At 34.1% G+C, this 21,392-nt stretch overlaps 1 protein-coding gene across 1 annotated transcript in view; it reads right to left on the reverse strand.

Moving 5' to 3' along the window:
• The window catches only part of LOC127701296 (beta-catenin-like protein 1), a 370,618-nt gene that overhangs the window by 35,025 nt on the left and 314,201 nt on the right, over positions 1-21,392 (reverse strand). The gene's annotated exons all lie outside the window — the stretch shown is intronic.

Genomic DNA, 21,392 nt, shown 5'->3' on the forward strand with positions numbered 1-21,392 from the left:
GTACAGTAAGCTATAAAGGGCCCCAAAAAATTACTAGTGTAAAACCATTCAAAGGGGAAAACCAACGGTCTTATCTATATAAAAAACGAGAAACAAGAAACACTTATGAACCACATCAACAAACGACAACTACTGAACATCAGATTCCTGACTTAGGACAGGTGCAAACAAATGCAGCGGGTTTAAACGTTTTAATGGTACCAAACCTTCACCCTTTTTCTGAAACAATAGTGTAACATCACAATGACTTTCTTACGGTCACAGGAGAAACCTTATTTGCACCTCTTTAAATGTCAAGGTTGAGTTTTCATGCTTAGGTCAGTTCCAAAGTTATTAAAGTAATAGGTGTGTATATTTGCTGTATAGAATCATTTTAAGGTGTATATATTTATCTGATAGAAGTTGCTTGACCTCATTTTCATGGTTCAGTGATCAAAAGGAAGATTTGTACTTAGTTCAGTTTTTCTGTAATTTGACTTCTTCTTTCAAATACTGCCCACATTCAACATGATGAATATTCTGGCAAGTTGCGCATGATTAAAAACAGGTTAAAACAAATTGTTGAGTTGATTTAGTTAGAGGTTTTGGTCACTTGAGACTTGAATGTCTCAAGAGACTTCCCTGTGGTGATATCTGGAGCCGGGATCTGGAGGCAGTTTGTTCCAATCCTTGACGGTGTTTACGAAGAAGGACCATTTCCTACAGTCTTTAGTGGCTGGCTGTAATAGGTAAGTATGATGTCCTGTCTGACTAGAGCTTCTTGTTGGTTTTTGTAGATATTTACTCTTATCTATGGCTACAAGGTCAATTGTTATTTTGTAACACATGATGAGTCGAGCTTCTTGTTTGTAAGCTTTTCCATCCTAATTCAGATATCATGTTGCTGACACTTGATCTAATTCTATGTCTGCTGGTTACATATCGTGCAGCTCGTTTTTGTACTTTTTAAATTTTATCTAAATGGTTTTGCTGGTACAGGTCCCATACTGTTGTGGTGTATTCCATATGCGGTCTTACTAATATTTTATAGGCATGCTCCTTGACGGATTTTGAGCTGATGTGGAGGTTTCGATGTAAGAAACTAAGACTTTGGCTGGCTTTTCCTGTGATGTTGTTAATGTGTTTTCCCCAATCTGGATCATTTGCAATGGTGCAGCCTAGGTATTTAGTCAATGTTTCATGCTCCAGAGTATGGCCGTGGAGTTTTGTAGTCCCACTTGATTGGATTTTTGTCGCAGTATGCGAGACATAGGTATTACAATCCGGCGGCGGCGTAAACTATTTGTATAAAGCTTTATAATTCAGAAGGTAGAAGACCTGGATGCTTCATATCTTGAATGTTGATACCTTATATTACAAAGTTTCCGTCAATCATATGTCAATGTCCTTGACCTCATTTTCATGGTTCAGCGACTGCTTAAAAAAAAATTGAGTTTTTTTTGTGAATTTCTTTCTTATTATGAGTAATAGGATAACTATATTTGGTATATGGGTTCCTTGCAACGTCAACATGTCCGTCAGACAGAGTTCACCTGACCTTGACCTCATTAAATGGATCAGTGATCAAGGTTAAAGTTAGGGGACGACCATTTGATATTCTGGAGGGGGGGGGGGGGGGGGGGGGGGGGGGGGGGGGGGCAGGAGGATTTTGAAAATAAATAACTCAGCCTTGATAATAACAAAAATGAATGGTTTGTTCTGTGTTAGTTTTAAAATAAATAACCTGACTTACAATGTATTCAAAATAACTTGGAAGGTCTTTTAAGCCATTTTATAATGCTATTATGAAGTATGAGATGGCACCAGATTCTTCCAAAATTCGTCTTTTTTCATATTTTTTTCGGGAAAAACTTCCCAAATCTTTTAATAATATAAATATTAATGTATTTGAAATGTTTGAAAATGGGTTTCATTTCACTTGAGGTATATTGTCTCGTGAACATTTACCTCACTTTTATTACAGGGCCGTAACTACATTGAGGCAAATGCCTCATATTGGAAATTTCAAAACTAAAGCTTGTCTTCATATCAAATTGTTTTCACGGCAAGTGTCTTGCAAGAAGCAAGTTCTGTTCACCCTCTGACGTAGCCCCTGTTTTTTGAGATCCATGTTTCTCATTTATTTTTATTTTTCAGTGTTGATTGTCTATAATGTTTGTCGTTTTGTGTTTTATCTGTTCCCGGGTTTGTCTTTTGTTCATTGATTGCCCGTCTTTATGACTATTCTCTTAGTGTTGCATTCTATTTGTAATTTAGTAATTATGTTTTAAACTTGAGTTTTATTATATTTGAGGACCTTTTGTCTATTACAAACTACTTTAAATTGTATCTCAGTTAGGAACTATACAGCAAGTTGTTATTGAAATGTGTTATAAAAACTGACTTGACATAGTTATATCAATGATAATCAGCCCCCTCTTAACTTAATTTGAAAAAAAACATAATTGTTCGGTGTGAGCCAAGGCTCCGTGTTGAAGACCGTACTTTGACCTATAATGGTTTACTTCTATAAATTTTGACTTGGATGGAGAGTTGTCTCATTGGCACTCATACCACATCTTCTTATATCTATAATTGACAGGCATAAAAGGTTTTTTCTGCAAACTGAAACATTTTTTGCTTTGTCCTACATATTGGTCTTTTGATGTTGTCCCTAAAAACTAAAAGGCTTACACTGAATCTATATATTTTGCTTTGAGATCAGAATATTGTCAAAAAATTAAAACAGAACTTACGTTTCAGATTAAGAAAGGGTCTGGAAACGCGCATAAGGCATGATTTTGCGCCATTTTTTCTATAGCTTCTTGGGGCCTTCAGCGAACCCCAGACTCTTCGCTGATTTTTTTTTCGCCTCGCTCCGCTCGGCGAAATGTTTGACAACTTTTAAAAGAGGCTAGTTACAGCCCAGCTTTTAATACCTTGTCCGTATGCAATATATGCAGTTTGCAATTCAGAAGATTAACTTCCAGAGGATGATGATTAATTCTGATTGACTTAATTGACTATGTTATTTATATAAGAATTTAAAAATTGTATGTTTTCAAATACTATAAATATAATTGTGAAAATAGATAATCAGTCCCTTGTTTTAAATGAAAATGAAAAATCATGCTTCAACAGTGCAGAAAATAAAGAACCCATCCAAACAAATCTCTGCCCCCCCCCCCCCCCCCCCCCCCCCCCCCCACCCCCCCCCCCCCCCCCCCCAAGAATATCAAATGGTCGTCCCCTTACGTAATAGGTCCGTTTCTCAAATACTATAGGCAGTAGGTCAACTATATTTGGTGTATGGAATGATTGTAATGGGTACATGTCAGTCTGGGAGGTTTCATCTTACCCTGACCTCATTTTCATGGTTCATTGGTCAATAATAAGTTTTGATCTGCTTTTCAAGTACTGTAAGCAATAGGTTTACTATATTTTGTGTATGGAATGATTGTTAGGTGTACAAGTCTGTCTTGCAGGTATCATCTGACCTTGACCTCATTTTCATAGTTCAGTCAAGTAGGTCGTTAATGTAAAAAAGAAAGAGGCTGGATCCTAAGGCTGGTCCATGTGGTACTCCGGATTCTACTTTCACTTTGTCTGATGTTTCGTCTTCAACAATTACTACTTGGGTTCTGTTGGTGAGAAATTCCGTTATCCATTTGTTTGTTGTCCTTCGAATGCCATAATAGTGAAGTTCATGGAGGAGTAAACTGTGGGACACCTTGTCAAAAGCTTTTAAAAAGTCCAGTATAAGAAGATCTGATTGTTTTCCGTTTTCCAGATTTTTTGTGATATCATCGATACATTCAAGGAGTTGTGTTTCGCATGATCTTTTATTCCTGAAGCCATTTTGTAGAGGGTATATGATGTTATTTACCTCTGCATGTTTCATGATGTTACTGGTGACTATATGCAGATACATGTTAGGGATATTGGCCTATAGTTAGCTGGAATGTATTTCTGGCCTTTCTTATATGCCGGAGTGACATTTGCAGTTCGCCAGTCATCGGGTTTCTTTCCTTTCTCCATTGAAAAACTGTAAATGATGGTTAAGATCGGAGCAATTTCAGTGGCTAGTTCTTTCAGTATCATTGGCTTGATGTTGTCTGGTCCAGCAGCCTTGTGTGGGTTTTAGATTTTCAGTTGTTTTTCCACTCCATTATTAGGATGATTATTTGTTCGCTGTTTGGATAGTTTTCTGGTAGATTTGTCATGAGTTTTTTTTTTCTTTTCAAAATCTCTTTTACTGATGGGACACGCAGCGGAGAAGAGTGATTTGAATTGATCATTTAGTATATTTGCTTTGTTTATTGAATCAGTTTCTAATTTCCCATTTCTTCCAAGTGGTGCTACTTCATTTTTATCACTTTTTTTGTGTTTGATATAGGATTTTTCAGTATACGGATATTGATAGTAAACTGCACATTGCTAGAAAACAAAGAAATATTGATGCCAACGTTAAAAACGTTAATAATGTACTTCGAATAGACCGGAAATACGAAAAAAAAAATTGAAAAAACATTGTTTAACAAAATTCTAATCTGCTAACCGAGTCCCATGTGTGTAATCATCAAAATTGAGTTATCCTTCTTTCTATCGAAAAAGACAAATTTTCACTCTATAAAAAAATGTTATTCAGGTGTAAAAGCGATGACCGAAGCACATTTTGTATAAAGCGCGCGGAAGCGCTTCATACTAAAATAGTATACACGTTTAACGCTTTTACAACCCCATAAAATTACAATAAATGCATTCAGTTCTCAAATTTACATTTATGATAGAACCATGAAATAGCAGGTTAAATCAAGCATTTCGTTAGTTTTTCTATGCATTGTTTTATTAAACGTTGACACGGAGAGCATTTTAACATTTGATAGTTCTAAAGGAACAAATCTTTTGTCATTAAAGAACCACATTTAGAAATAAGATTGCAAATAGACGAAAGTGTATTGCACATGAATAAAAAGCAGTTAGTATTGCTGATTTTTCAAAGAATTTGCGTTTTGTCATTCGAAATAATAAGAGCTTTACATTCACACTTTTCTGCTGTTACTGTGTTAACAACAGTTCAATGACTGTAAGTTGACTTATAAAATTGAGAATGGAAATGGGGAATGTGTCAAAGAGACACCAACCCGACCATAGAGCAGACAACAGCCGAAGGCCACCAATGGGTCTTGAATGCAGCGAGAAACTCCCGCACCCGGAGGCGTCCTTCAACTGGCCTCTAAACAAATATGTATACTTGTTCAGTGATAATGGACGTCACACTAAACTCCAAATTATACACAAGAAACTAAAATTAAAAATGATACAAGACTAACAAAGGCCAGAGGCTCCTGACTTGGGACAGGCGCAAAAATGCGGCGGGGTTAAACATGTTTTTTGAGATCTCAACCCTCCCCCTATACCTCTAGCCAATGTAGAAAAAACAAACTTACAACAGTACGCACAGTAAAACTCAGTTTAAGAGAAGTCCGAGTCCGATGTCAGAGTAGTAAACAAAAGAAAATAAACAAAATGACAATAATACATAAATAACAACAGACTACTAGCAGTTACTGACATGCCAGCTCCAGACCTCAATTAAACTGATTGAAAGATTATGTCTTCATCATATGAATATCAGGCACAATCCCTCCTGTTAGGGGTTTAGTATTATACCATCATAAAATATATGAGAAGAACATAACCCGTGTCATGCCAACAACTGGTTTTAGAATAAATATGTTTAATCCGATGCAAAGACCCTATAAGTGAATCAATATTAAAGCCAAAATGTGCAATCTTTAATGACCTGACAACAGTATCGTAATTATAAATATTTTGTGGGGTTTATTGGGTTGTTGGGTTGGTTTCTCATTGGTGTATACCACCACATCTCCTCTTATTCGTATTTAATAAGGGTTAGGCTAATGAATCTGAACACAAAGTTATATTATTTTGATTCAAATTCAATACATGGCAATACTTGCACATTAACAGTCATACAGTTATGATATAGCAATACATACGGGAATGTATCTTAAAAGATGGCAGTCAGATTTTCATTCGACACCCGTGGCAAACTCACAGAATGTATTATTAACTTCCTTTTGGTGGTTCCATTTAGTTTCATAGGATAGTTCGCTAAAACCATCCACTCAAAAATCAGTTCTTCGGAACGGACCTGATGATATAATGTTGTTGAAATTTTTAGTGCTTGTAAACAGAATGAAACAAGTTCAAGGCCTTGTTTCAAGTCACATAAAACTGGTCTGAGACGGTTATAAATGTTCTGTTGCTCTCTTTTTCCTTTTTTATATGGCTAGCATAATTATTCAACTTTTGGCATCAAGTGTACCTGAAGGAAATCAACACCAGAAACGTAAGCCGTGTCAACGGACTCTAAAATCATAATAATTTATATGATATACGACCGTTATTAGATATGATTAATCGAATGAACTAATCGATTCGACGATTTTTCCATCCAAAAAATATAAATAAGGTAAGTTTTCATAAAAAAATTATCTTACTGAACAGGGCTGAAATGACTTTAAAGCCAAATATATATTTTAGTTGAAAGTCAAATATCTTAACGTATACCGAAATTATCGTAACACTTGAAAAGAAAAATAACATGTACTTGTAAAGTATCAGTGTCGTTTGAAAGTCATTTACCTATGTAATTGTATGAATGCGGAATTTCTTTACCAATATAAGATTATGAGAAGCAATCAATTTTCGAGAAAAAAAACATGGATTCATAATTCATACACTATTGAATTCATTACCAAATAAGTATGTACACTTGAATTTCAATAGACAGTGTGGAATATATAGCCACAATGGACATTAAAATAATAGCCAAACCCATATACTAGTAAGTTAAACTTTACCTGAGGGAGTTGGAATCTTAGTTTCATTATAATTTATAAATTTATAGAGGGAGAATTTAAGAAAGGTATGTTACAAATCATGTTAGTACCGAAGCACAGACTAATGGTCTGAGATAACCTCGGTGACTAAGTTTACCTGCAGCGGCATTGACCCGTGCAGAAAAGGAAAATAACATTTAAAATTTCATGCGTCCGAAACGCTTGTCTAGATTTACCTTCATCCGGAAAACGCAAAGCCCAAATTTTTAAGTTAAGGATGAATATGTACCGAAAAACATTAAGATGCCACACCAGCAATTCAAAACCCCCATAGTTTCAACCAAATTCTTTTTTTTTTCAAATTTCACAGCTCTCAAAACATTCTTTAGAACTGTGCATATCCTTAATGTACATGTATCACCTTTGTGTTTGCCATTTTTCGTCTGATGTTTCAAGAAACATGGCGTTCCGGAAATCATCAACTACTACATGTAAATACATGTATAACAATCCGATTTTCTGAAAACCTTCAATAAGCATACAATGTACCACATCTAGCGTAAAATTGTTATGCAAATTCATCAATTATTCTTACTTAAAACTCCTTGTGGTTTCACTTCTATATATGAGACCTTTATTGCAATTCCTTAATCTTCTGTAGTGTCACTTGGCACTTGAAAATGTCATGATTCGGTATGTTAAAATTATTTCTATACTTTGTTTTGCAGTCGTCTCAGATTTTTTTATCGAATAAAAATTGAAACATGAAATAGTAATTAATCTACAAGCACTCGCTGGAATATTATTCAATCTTTGATATGGTTTTATGTCCTAATAACATAACAGAGAATTTGCAGATATGCATTCTTGTATACTTTTTATCTGGACGATTAGCCCACTGATGATTTCGGTTGTTCCTCACAACAAACATACCTTAGCTTGTTATGTCAACTAACGTTGGAGTGGAAAGAGGCTGCTGATATGATTTGAATCTTTTATTTTCTTAATGTTCTGACAATATTTGGATTCAACAGACATTGTCTCACAGTCGTCAACGTCTAAAGCGCAATAAGTTATTGATGAATTAATTAAAATAACATTTTCGATTTCGCAATGCTTATTATTTCGGTGCGTAAATCAGTGATGATGAATTTGAGTTTTGATCAAATTGCTGTTCGGTTTTCGTGACCGCCCACACCTTTTTTAAAGAGTTCCGAATACTTGTTTGAATATAGTATGTAGAAATGCACATTTCTGTTAGAACAAAACTTCTTTCGTTTTGAGTTTTACGCCTCTTCTTTGGGCAGACAATGTAGATACTTTTGTAGTGTAAGCTTCTTTGAATAACCTATACCTATATTATATATTATAAACAATAACAAACACGGACTGGGAGACGTTAATATGCTGTGAACACACGATTTGGCACTGATTTTCAGACATATTCCAGACAAATTTCATAAATAATAGACTATGTTTTGGTAATTTTGTCACCACAATTGACATTTTAATTATTTTTACGCAGGTAGACATATTTTTGCAATTCACAATATGATAATAAATATCAATAGATGATTATAGTCAGGCAAGCATTTGTCTGGTTTTGTTATCGTGTGTTCTAGCAATGGTTGTTGTCTTTAAATATTAATCATATCATTTTTTAATTACAGAAGTCGTTCGTGGAATCTAATATGAGTATATATAACATATCTACCTTGGATGACTTTCAGAAATATACAATGTTCGATTAAATTAGATACCCACTTACTGAAGCTTTATAATCGTGTCCGTTCGTTTGTTCGTTTGTTCGTCTTTCTTTAGTTCATCCGTCTGTGAACTTTGCTCAAAGTTTTTCCCTTTTATACTACTATGGTTCATATAGATTCAGCGTATGTCCTTGGGGCAATTAATGACTATGATTAAGTGTTGTTAAAAATTTGTCATGTAATTTGTTTTCGTGGAGTTTCCCTTGTAAACCGAAATATCCAGATCAAGGAAAGGCCAAGTACCTCTGTTTATATTAGATTTGTATAAAGTCAGTTCCCATGGGTTAATTTCCGCAGAATATATAGAGAATTTTTGATAATTTAAAGAAAAAATCTCATCAAGGTAACGGTAAGTGTTATTATTTTTTTCTCAATTAAATTGAATACAGACGATCTTTAATGTGCCATTAACTGTGATTCAAAACAATACAAGAACAAATCCCCTATTAAAAGTGCACACGTAGTGCCCATAGGAGTACTTACAACATGTCGATATACTTTATTACCGAATCGTACATAGAGATGTTTTCAATGAGAAAATGTACAGCTTTAATCACCTCATCACAGTTCCAGTAAGTATATATCTATCATATTCACCTTATTTCGTACAGAAGAAGGCTGACTTTGCACGAGTTGCAGCTAGCATATTTATCCTTTTCCTTACAGAAGAAGACTTTATATGAGTTGCAACAAATGAATTTTGCAATCAAATTTTCGAAGCTTCCATTTGATTAAATTAGAAAAATTCCGTTCGATATTAAAGATAGAGTTGAGATGTAGTGTAGAGAGTCGAAAGTCATATCTGTCAACCGAATTGAGTATTTAAAAATCTAGGAAAGCATTTTCCATTGTTACTGTGCTTTCACAAGTAGGAACCCTCATCAGTGATTGCCTTGATTTATATTTCCTAGTTTTACAATTGTTTTACTTGAAGAATATTAAGTGTTGGTGGCAGACCTGTGGGAGTCTCTAATACTTGTGTACATTATTAGAGCTTGACAAATATGAAAAAGACACGCGGGTATATTCCTGAATCCCGTACATTGTCCTCAAATATCTGGGGTTTTTTTAATCTAATTTTATTTTGTTTGTTATGATATTGTCTAATTTACGTAAACAACAAAGGGACAATATAAAAAATAATGAGATGTTGCATGATTGGCAATGGGACAAATAAATGAAAACAACACTTTACAAATTGCATGCGTCCGAAGCGCTTTTCTGGACTTACCTTCATCGTGAACGCTCAACGCACTGTCTGCAAATGTCTACTAGAAAAAAAGTTTTGAACATGTACAGGTCACTGTACGGCACTTAACAATAGGCAAAACCGGCCATATTGTATGCTTTAAAAGGCCCCGGTGAGAATGTTAACTAAGTCTGAGAGATTGTGATTTATTTATAGTACTTAGTTGTAATTGACGTTGACCTATAGTTGTTAATTTCTATGTAATTTGGTCTCTGCTTGAGAATTGTCTCATTGGCAATCATACCACATCTTCTTATTTTTATATTTGCACTAGCTTTCAGTAACTTCGGGTACTCTTAAGATAGGTACTTTGTGGCCTTTGTTTTTATGTTAGTTGTTTTGTGCTTTGCACCCATCTGTTGAGTTAAGCCATCTCTAACTGAATTTTACAGTTTGTTCTTATGTTGTGCTGTCTAAGGTTAGGGGATGGTTGAGTACTCGCAAACATGTTTAAATCTGCCACATTCTTCATTTGCTTGTCCCAAGTCAGGAGCCAGTAATTCGGTAGTTGTCTTTGTTGCTGTCTGTCAAATTTGTTTTTCGTTAATTGTTTTGCAATAAATTAGGACGGTAGTATTTTCGTTTTAGTTGCTTCACATTTTGTCATGTCGGCGCCTGTTATAGCCGACTATACGGTATGGGTTTATCTAATTACTGAAGACCGTACGGTGACCTATAGTTGCTGCATCCACGTCATTTGGACTCTAGTGGATAGCTGTCTCATTGGCAATCATACAACATCTCCTTATTTTTATAAGGTTTAATTCAAGCTTATGGAATAAAGCGGAAAACAATTATGATAGATGGAAACAAACCACAAACACTGGACTATAGTCTCCTGTATTGGGACAGGAATATAAAGAATGTGGCGTATAGTTCAACATGTATGTGTTCGCTCGGTGTTCTATCCCATAAGGTTATATCCAATTGTAGTGCGCGATTGGTTTATGGAGCATCTGTATGATCGAGCCTACTTTGATGTTTTAAAAATCAAGCACATAAGCAGCACTTTCAATACGTCCAGTGGCGAATTCGAGGATATAGAACGAACATCCTTTTGCATTGAAAAGATATAATTTTTAGCATAACATTGTCGAAAAAACTTATCATATCCCCTTTCGAAAATCATTGATCCGCCCCTGACGTCGATTCAGATTAGACCTGATGTCCATATTTTTACTTTCCACTGAAAGTGAGAGATATATATGTACAGATAGATAACATGATTACTATAGCACATCGTTTCAGTTGTTCTTAATTTTAACAAGTTATGAAAACCAACATACAGGCTTGCGTGGGCTATCACGTTCCTTTACTGAAACCCTACTAGGTAATTAATAATTAAACTTATTTCTAACAGATTCTCTCATACTTATAGACTCTAATTAAATTTTATTGTACAGTGATTTACAAAAATAAAATTGGATTGCTTTTTTCTTGCATGATGAGAATTAGCAGTTTTAAATTTGTGCAATATATTTTTCCTTTTAATACATTATGTATCAGAATGGAGTTTACATCACGATATTAAAAAGGCGATAAACATATTGCTGAGTACCTAGTCTCGTGCTTATGCGAAATATTTTAGATTTTGTGAAAGTTACTGGAATAACATCAAAGACTTAATATCATATAAATTTATTCTATTTCTCTTGTTTTATGATTAACCCTTCGTAACCATCTCGATTATTAATTCTCCTGAACTCAACCTCCTATATAACTCTATAACAATACATGTGGAGGCAATTGGGAAATCAAAATTTATAAATTCATCATATCTGATCAGCCTTTGTCTTTGATGCCCTTCGTGTATAGATAAAGTGTTCATTCCTATTAATTATGTTGAAAATAAAAACGCACATGAAATCGAGTTATAAAGAGAATTGTTTAACAAACCGGGTAGACTATTTACCCGAGATAAAATCCATTCCATTTTTTACGCTTGCAAATTTTGTGTTTATTTTTATTTTACAATATTTGTTTTGAAATATTGTTAAAAAGATATGATCATTTTTTGTTTATTTAATTCTTGTTAATATTTCTATGCATGTCAATTTAGAATCCTAATTAGCTGGAATGATATGATTGAAAGTGCACGTTACCCATACAAGACAAGTTAAAGAAACGCAATTCTCGCATTATTTTATAAATGATAAAGAATTAATCACCAAAATGAAGGCATTATGAAACTGATACACAACCCAGGACACATTTTAAATGTTAATTGAGATTAGGGATTAATAATCCCATGAGAGCCTATGAGCTAGACATCTCATTAATGAGTATGTCTTGTTACCGATTAGGAATGTTTCGTCACATTTTCTCATTAGTCGTTCTGCTCCATTAATATGTTGTAGAGTTGAAGTCTTCCGATTAAACAATAGTGCATAGAAGTTGCCAAAACGCCATATCGAGTTTGATTCTTTAACGATTTTGAAACCAAATTTAAATTGAAAATGTAAAAAAAATATATATGTTAATACATGATAAACCATCTATTTATTTATATGTATGTATGTTATTTATTTAATTTTTATTTTTTTATAATTGTTAGAGAGTTGATAAAATTGAGAATGGAAATGGGGAATGTGTCAAAGAGACAACAACCCGACCAAAGAGCAGAAAACAGCCGAAGGCCACCAATAGGTCTTCAACACAGCTAGAAAATCCAGCACCCGGAGGCGGTCTTCAGCTGGCCCCTAAACAATGTGTACTAGTTCAGTGAAAATGGACGTCACACTAAACAACGAAACATATAAATGAACTAAAATTTTAAAAAAGACATGACTAATAAAGGCCTCCTGACTTGGGACAGGCGCAAAAATGCGTCGGGGTTAAACATGTTTTGTGAGATCTCAACCCTCCCCCTATACCTCTAGCCAATGTAGAATAAACAAACACACAGCAATACACACAGTAAAACTCAGTTTAAAAGAAGTCCGAGTGCGATGTCAGAATAGGTAACAGAAGAAACTAAGCAAGATGACAATGACACATAAATTAACCAATGACTACTAGCAGTTAGTGACATGCCAGCTCCATGTTTTGTTTTCATGGTAATCTCTTGTGACCTTTTTTAACTGCATGTGGTATTTCGTTCCCTTTTTTCCACATATTTTGTTTCTTGGTGCATGATACACTTATCTGGAGAATAGTTTTAATAACTAGAAAATGTATGGAGAATGACACTGCTCTTATTATGATAAAAGTTTGCGTTCTATAAATCTGATTAATAAAAATCAGATTTTTAAATTTATATATTGCTTATTTTGCATTGTAAATTTGTACATACAATGTATTTGTATACAAACACTGATAGAAAATTTTCAGAATTTGTGGTTATTAAATAAAAAGGTTGTCCATTAGGAATAAATGATCTTTATTATTATAAACCATAGTTTCAGAGAAGATTGAATGATTGTAGTTTGCTTAACATCCAGTGGCAAATAGCTCATGCATGTTCAGGACGAGAACAAATCAACAATAAATATAACAAGGCAGGTCAACAGGAAAGAAGGGTTCGAAATTTCGATTGCCTTTTGGAAAATGAGGGTGTATTGGATAGACACAGACATTTGTTTATATAAAAGTCTTAAGATTTGTAAAACGATACTAATATAAGATGCTAATACATGAAGAGGATGCTATATAAATCGTGTTGACAAATATTTAGGTTGAGCAAATAACCTTCGTCAGTGTCAATGTTTATTTTTACCAAATGTAAAACAATATTAGTTCTTTATATTTAAAAAGAAAATAGCTCGGTAATAAATACAATACATTTTGAACTATTGATCTAATCTGAAATCTTAAACCTCATAAAACAAATCAAAAACTCTATATTTTATAAACGTGGATGCGTATCTATACATCCAAAATTGTCAAAATGTAGAAGTTTGTGTTAATATGTATAAAATAAAGATGAGCACCTCTATCAAACTGCTGGTACTTCCCGTTGATGCCGTTTGGATGAAGTATATTTAGTTCCTTTAAACAGAAGCCCTCCTAAACATCTCGCTTGGCACAGCGTCAGTGAATGTTTTGTTCAATCACTTGCACTTTCATACAGATAAAGTCATCAAGTTTATTTTTTACTGTCTGAAATGCTGGCTAACTGGAAGAAGTGACTTCTTACAGATATAACTGCTATGACCATTAAGGCGTTTGTGAGAAGGCTGCTTTGACTCACCAACATACTGAAAACCACAACCAGAACATTCTAGAATGTAAATAACATTCATACTTTTGCGGGTCACATTGAAAATATTCTACAGTTATTTTTTGTGGCCTTACTGTGGAATGTTGATGAGTGAAGCATATGTAGGCATCATTTACAGCGTTTGTCACCACACGAACGGCATTCTCCAGAAGTAGTTCTCGGCTTAGACACCTACACCAACAGGTTCCGTAGTCCATTGGGTTGCCTATATATATGTAGATTGTTTTCAACCTGGGGATAGGTTTTCACGGAAACAAATGTAATAAATCTACAGATTTTCTCCTGTTCAACACAATTTTGTTTTGAATATACTTGATTGAATTTCACAAAATACAAAAAAATTTGTACACTGTCAATTAACAAAAAATGGTTAACTTAGTTAGTGTTAAACATGTATAATATTTAGAACTTTTTTTTGGTTAACGCAATTAGATCGTCTTTTTGCTTGATGGAGCATTCTATCACTAGAGTATAAATCATGATAATGTACAAAACGTTTAAACCCGCTGCATTTGTTTGCACCTGTCCTAAGTCAGGAACCTGATGTTAAGTGGTTGTCGTTTGTTGATGTGGTTCATAAGTGTTTCTCGTTTCTCGTTTTTTATATAGATCAGACCGTTGGTTTTCCTGTTTGAATGGTTTTACACTAGTCATTTTTGGGGCCCTTTATAGCTTACTGTTCGGTGTGAGCCAAGGCTCCGTGTTGAAGGCCGTACTTTGACTTATAATGGTTTACTTTTACAAATTGTGACTTGGATAGAGAGTTGTCTCATTGGCACTCATACCACATCTTCTTATATCTAAATATTGTCCATTCGGTGGATGGATATTTATGTATATGAAAAGAATCACCAAAACGAATAACTGAAATGACAACATCATTTGAATCTATAATATGTTAACATAATTAATAATATTATACAAACAAATATTATCCTTGGTACATGGAAAGAGAGGCGAAAGATACCTGAGGGATAATCAAACTGACTAGTAAGTCGAAAACGAACTGACAATGCCATGGCAAAAAAAAAAAGAAAATCGACCATAAGACAAACAACAGTATACAAAGCACAACATAGAAAACTATAAACTGAGCAACACGAACCCCACTAAAAACTGGGGTTGATCTCCGGTGCTCCGGAAGGGTAAACAAATCCTGCACTACATGTGTCACCCGACATGTTGCTTATGTAAGTACAAAACCAGTAGTAAGTTTAATTCGGTAGGTCATATTCTAGGAAAAGAACGACGGGATTGTGGTTACAACAATTGGAACACATTTGTGAAACGGATATTCAATAATGGTCAACCAACCGGCGTGATGACGTTCGTTAAATTTTCGAAGGGATGATTCCAACTTCACCACTTTGAAGTCTTGGATTAAAAGCTTCCTTGTAATCATCAACCCTCTATCAAGGAAATGCAAGCTCTGGGATATCGCATTAACTGGGAGATATTATTAGTTACATAGTGTGCTAGTGACCTAATACGGTATATATGGGGTCAGTAAATTCCATATGGGGTGAGAGCGAAGCTCGAATCCCCATATGGAATTTACTGACCCCATATAAACCTATTACGTCACTAGCACACTATGTAACGAATTTATCTTACCGACTATCTTAACGTGTGATATTTAGACTAGTAACCTATCAAAATGAGCAAGTCTTCAATACCGTTACCATCACGAAACTACTTCCATTGATCATACAAAAACAGATGCCAAGAATAACAACTTGTTAGCTTTAAAAGTGTTTTATGAATTTATTTCAATCTTAATCATCAATTTCTTGTTGAAACCTTTAAGATTTTTTCTCAGTACCGTTTTGTTTTTATAAACGGACGTAACACCACTACTAACCGTGTATTGGAATAAGCCCCGCCTCCCTGCTAACCTAATATGGAATATACACGGTCTCCACGCGGACGCTTTTAACCAATCATATTCCTAGAAATGTATAAGAGGTAAGATAAATACTCCATATGCAGGAGCTGTTGGAATGTTGCCACATATATATAGACATGGCCAGTTCATTATTGGGAAGCTGAAACCAACTCTTTTGTCGTAAATTTCTTGTTCTCAACCGACTCTCATTGTCAATTTATAGATGTAAGTCAAGATATGAGGCAGACTTAACTGCATGTACATGTTGTATCCTTTATTTCAAGTTCGATGGGATAGATGCGTTTAACATAGGCACCAAACTTTGAATTATTTTGTGAGAAAACATCATGCATCTATTAGCGGAGAGATAAGGCCAGGCTTAGGCTGACTCCATTTAAAGTTGAAATTTTTCGTCGAAGTTTAAAAATATATAAAAAATAAATCCATGGGTTGTTGAAAGATGAAGAAAAAGAAAAGGGTCATAGACTGGAGCATCGTAGTGAGATGAGCACATGGAAACACACAACTTAAAGATGAGGCAACATAACTCCAATGAAATCCTGAATGACAATTGTTTAAATTTTGCAACTCAAAACAGTCATTATAAGATAAGATAAGATAAGATATTTTATTCCACAATGTTCCAGTTAAAGGTCCCATGAAGAGCAAAGTAATTTATTACAATGATTTGGATACTTGCCACAATAATCAAATGTTGATAATCATATATAAATATGTATATAATCATCTCAATTCTAAGATGTTAAACCACAGCCAGACAAGAGTCATACCGTGACATATTAGTAAAAAAGCATAACAATTATATTTAATATTAACAGGCAAATATTCTCAATGGGTTACATAAAAACATATCTGTACTATATTGATAGTTTTCTGAGTTCAAGACATTCATTAATGTAAATTGCAATAAGTTTCAATACATCTGGGTTTTCTTGAATAAAAAGCCAATTAAACTTGGTAATTGTGTTTAACATTTCGAAATTTTTACAACTTATCAAAATGTTATCATAAAACTCTTTTCTCAGGAGATTATAAAGGGGACATTGACACATAAAATGTTCTTCGTCCTCAACTTTATCCAACGTGCATTTTTTACATAATCTTTGTGATTTATCGATATAGTTTTTTGCATATCTATCCGTCTCTATTTTTAGGGAGTGTGCACTTATTCTGATCTTGCATAGTGCTTGTCTATCTTTAAATTCTTTTAATTCCAGATATTTTTCTGTACCAAAAAAATGTTTAATTGAAAAATTAGTCAAGAGTTTACTTTTACCGATTCAACAGTATTTCTCAAAATTCTCTCCAATGATTCAGAAAACTTTTACATAATTTATTCTTAACTATAGTACATAATCGGTCAACACTAGAAAACCATGTAGTAATATTTTTTACATGTAACTTTTTATTACAAATATATGCATCATATAATAAACCATCCTTTGTGTTCTCTAACCTATGAGCATATTTTAGCATTGCCAATAAAATTGAAAAATATATAGGAAATCTTCCTAATCCAGACATAACAGCAATATTACTTGCTTTTATATGATTTGAAAAAATATTCGTTTATTAGATGTTTGGCTGATTGGAATAGATGTTAATACCATTCAGGCGTGATCTGTGAATCTTCTTGGAAGATTACATAGTTTTTCATCAGTCCTATTTGTTACATTTTGAACCAAATATGACAAAATTCTACCATGATGGATGAAAAATGTGATATATAGAAATAAGAAAATGTTGTATGAGTGCCAATGAGACAACTCCCCATCCAAGTCACAATGTGTAAAAAGTAAACAGTAATAGGTCAAAGTACGGCCGTCAACACGGAGCCTTGGCTCACACCGAATAGCAAGCTATAAAGGGCACCAAAATGACTAGTGTAAAACAATTCAAACAGGAAAACCAACGGTCTGATCTATATAAAAAACGAGAAACGAGAAACACTTAAACCACATCAACAAACGACAACCACTGAAACAGGTATGCATGTAATTAGATGCAGTGTACCAATAAAACTGGGTTCAAGCTGAAGATTAAAGATTTAAAGATTTTATTGTACACTCTGACAGTTAACACTGTTACAAGAGGCAGATATACATAATATACAGCTTGACAGAAGCTGAAGGCATCGAAAATCCATAATGTTGAAACCACGAAAAAGACAATAATGACTTTATAGCAAAAACATTTGGTAGACATATGATTATGAAAACAGTAGACAACACTTAAAACCGTAGTCAAGCTAGAGCAAAATAGAACTGCAATAACAACATGTTCGAGTGATGGAGTTTGGGAAGGGAAATCCTCATGTGGGATGTCCCGTGGTAAGGAAATTATTCGTAACATCCTTTCGCTATGTTTTTTCTGAATAGGAATGGTGGCTGAGACCTTTTAGATGTCCCGGGGAGTTTCAATTATATTTTCACTGGATACAAAGCCGTGTACAGGCTGCTTTGTTCTAATGTAACCACCTTTATGAAGGTAATATGTTAGATAATATCATGTCATGCTGCTGATAAAAGATATATTTTTTCTGATAAAAAAATAAGAATGCTTAACAATGAAAATCGATTTCCTGAACTTATCTGCAGCATTGTAATGATAATCTCTTTTCTTGTGTGATCATTAGGAACCAACACTGAGAGCTACTTACTGTAAAAATTCATACTATAATTAGAAATTATCTTTTATATATCGAAATGAATATTTGATAACTAATAAGGTGAGCTGAAAGCTTTTTTGTCGTTGCAGCAATAAATTGGTGAATTCAGTGTTTACATAATACGTGTAGCATATCATTTTATTTACCGCCTCTGTGGTTGGCCTCGTGGTAGAGTGTTCGCTATGTCAAACCAAAAACGTTTAAATTGGTATATGCTGCTTCTCCGCTTAGCAAACGGCGTAAGAAGCAAGAGCAAAGACTGGTCGGCTCGGAGTCGGAGTCTGAATAATGTGTTCGGGTAAAGGATGACATGATGTCTTCCTGCGGAGTTGTTACCTTGTGAACTAGCACGTTTAAGTTCCGGCTTAGTGTGTCGGTCTAGTTCAAAGCACGGTAAATTAAATTAACATGTTCTCGTCCTGAATATGCATTTAAGTTGTTGCTGGACGTTTAACAACCATCCATCATCTCCGTAGCTTCGTGATCAGATTATGTGTTGAGAAAAAAAGTTGTCTCCCTTGCAATGCACTCTACAATCAGATTTGGGTTGAAAGTTCTTTATGCTTCCGTGGATTAGGAGTCTTAACATTTAATCATTAAAGGATTTTCAAAGATAATTGATAATTACACAATTGTATAAAATCTTCATGCAAGTTTTTGCTTGCTCCTCGTGTCAGTTTTGATTGTGATTCAATTGCTTTTAATTATCCAGGATTTATTATACTATTGCATGAAGATTTTTTATATTGTGTCATATAAATTGGTCCATATGTAGGTTCGATAAGGCCCTAAAAAGTCCCCTATTTCTAGCTTCAATTTCATATTAGGATTTATTAACCAATATCACAATGAATCATACAAAACTAACACAATAAAATTGAGAATGGAAACGGGGAATGTGTGAAAGAGACAACAAACCGACCAAAGAGCAGAACACAGCCCAATGCCACCAATGGGTCTTCAACACAGCGAGAAAATCCTGCACCCGGAGGCAGGCTTCAGCTGGCCCCTAAATAAAAATGTGTACTAGTTCAGACAAAATGGAAGTCACACTAAACTCCGAAACATATAGATGAACCAAAATTAAAAAAACATACAAGACTAACAAATGCCAGAGGTTCCTGACTTGGGACAGGCGCAAAAATGCGGCGGGGTTAAACATGTTTTGTGAGATCTCAACTCTCTCCCTATACCTTTAGCCAACTCAGAATAAAAACACAATACAATAACTAGATGGAAACTGTGTCTTTTGTTGAAAATTTACGTAGTTGCGTTCTATTCATAACGTCACAAATAGCACTAATTTTGATTTTTCACGAAGATTTAATGAAAACGGGTAAATTTCAATTGATTTTTTGAACAGATACTTGGAGCGCATGTGTCTATAAAAAAGATCTTTTAACATAATTTTTGTTATAACATTTTACATATCTAACTTGAATATCTATTTTGTCGACGCCTGCGCTCTATGTTTCCTAGGCCTTAATTTGGTTGAAATCCCGACGAATTTGTCAAATTTCGCAAAAATCTCAATTTTTTGTCTATTTGGGATGTATAAATCAATGCTTTAAAATAGAATTTGACATAACAGTTATATTCAACTTTTTTACATATCGTTTTATCAGCTTTTAAAAATATATCTTGAAACATTGAACTTAATTATACCGAACTTATCGTATCAGTCAACCAATTCGTGACACTGACTGTAAAACTAGTGTAATGTCGATATCAATAACACTGGACGGGTTTAAGAACCTATTTTTGTTTCTAGTTTTATTGGGGTGTATATTTGCCTCTTTTTTATATTAACACCTACCCATAGTTTTTTAATTTAAATTTATTCAGATTGGTCCACTTCATCTTAAGTGAAAGTATGAAAAAAAGTTTAATTGTAAAACTGTGATTTTTTTTCATGATAATAGCCCAACAATGGGTAAAAATTGCTGAAAAATGGGAAAATCATCAAAATTGGGTACTTTCAAATGGCTACAGCAAAAATAGAAGTGACCACCGTATGATTTTTTCTTCACCAATTATTTTTTTTACAGTCATATAAACCCAAAAATCAGGTTAAGAAAAAAGTTTAATTCTAGAAATGTTTGGCTCCTCAGAGGTGTACATCCTTAAGAAACGGCGGAGATGTTATAACTTTTTATGTCTGTCCTTAATTGATAATTCCTTGTTCATTTTATTGCGCTTTCAGCTATAGAGGGGTAATACAGTAATCACTGTGTCCGTCGTCACCTATTATCTGCAACACCTCCCAAACTTAAAAAAATCCTCTCATGTAACGGCACTGTGGACATATTGTTTTATCGGATAATATGTATCTACCAAACTTTGCTGCCATTTCTATACTTTTTAGTTTTTGAGTGATTCTTGGTTCCTTCCGACTCTTCTTGGGAATATATCACTGTTTAATATTATGCGCAAATGTTATAATCTTCTGGTAAAAGACAGCAAATTGAAAACGGTTCATTCATAACTGATGAAATTCAGAATTTTTGAATGATGTATTTTCCGTCGAAAGGTTGAAATACATGTACATAATACTAAATACTGGTATACAACACTACAAATTTCTTCTTTATTAACAAAATAACATATTTACCATGGATAGAAATGCCGTGTTCACTTAAATTGAAATATTCAAAGTTCCTGCAAACTTTAATGAAGTCACAATATCTACATTTTCAAAAAACTATTGTTTTGTAACCGATGCCCAAAATGAAGTCA

Source organism: Mytilus californianus, unplaced genomic scaffold, assembly GCF_021869535.1.
Source record: "Mytilus californianus isolate M0D057914Y unplaced genomic scaffold, xbMytCali1.0.p SCAF_5, whole genome shotgun sequence".
NCBI classification, from domain to species: domain Eukaryota; kingdom Metazoa; phylum Mollusca; class Bivalvia; order Mytilida; family Mytilidae; genus Mytilus; species Mytilus californianus.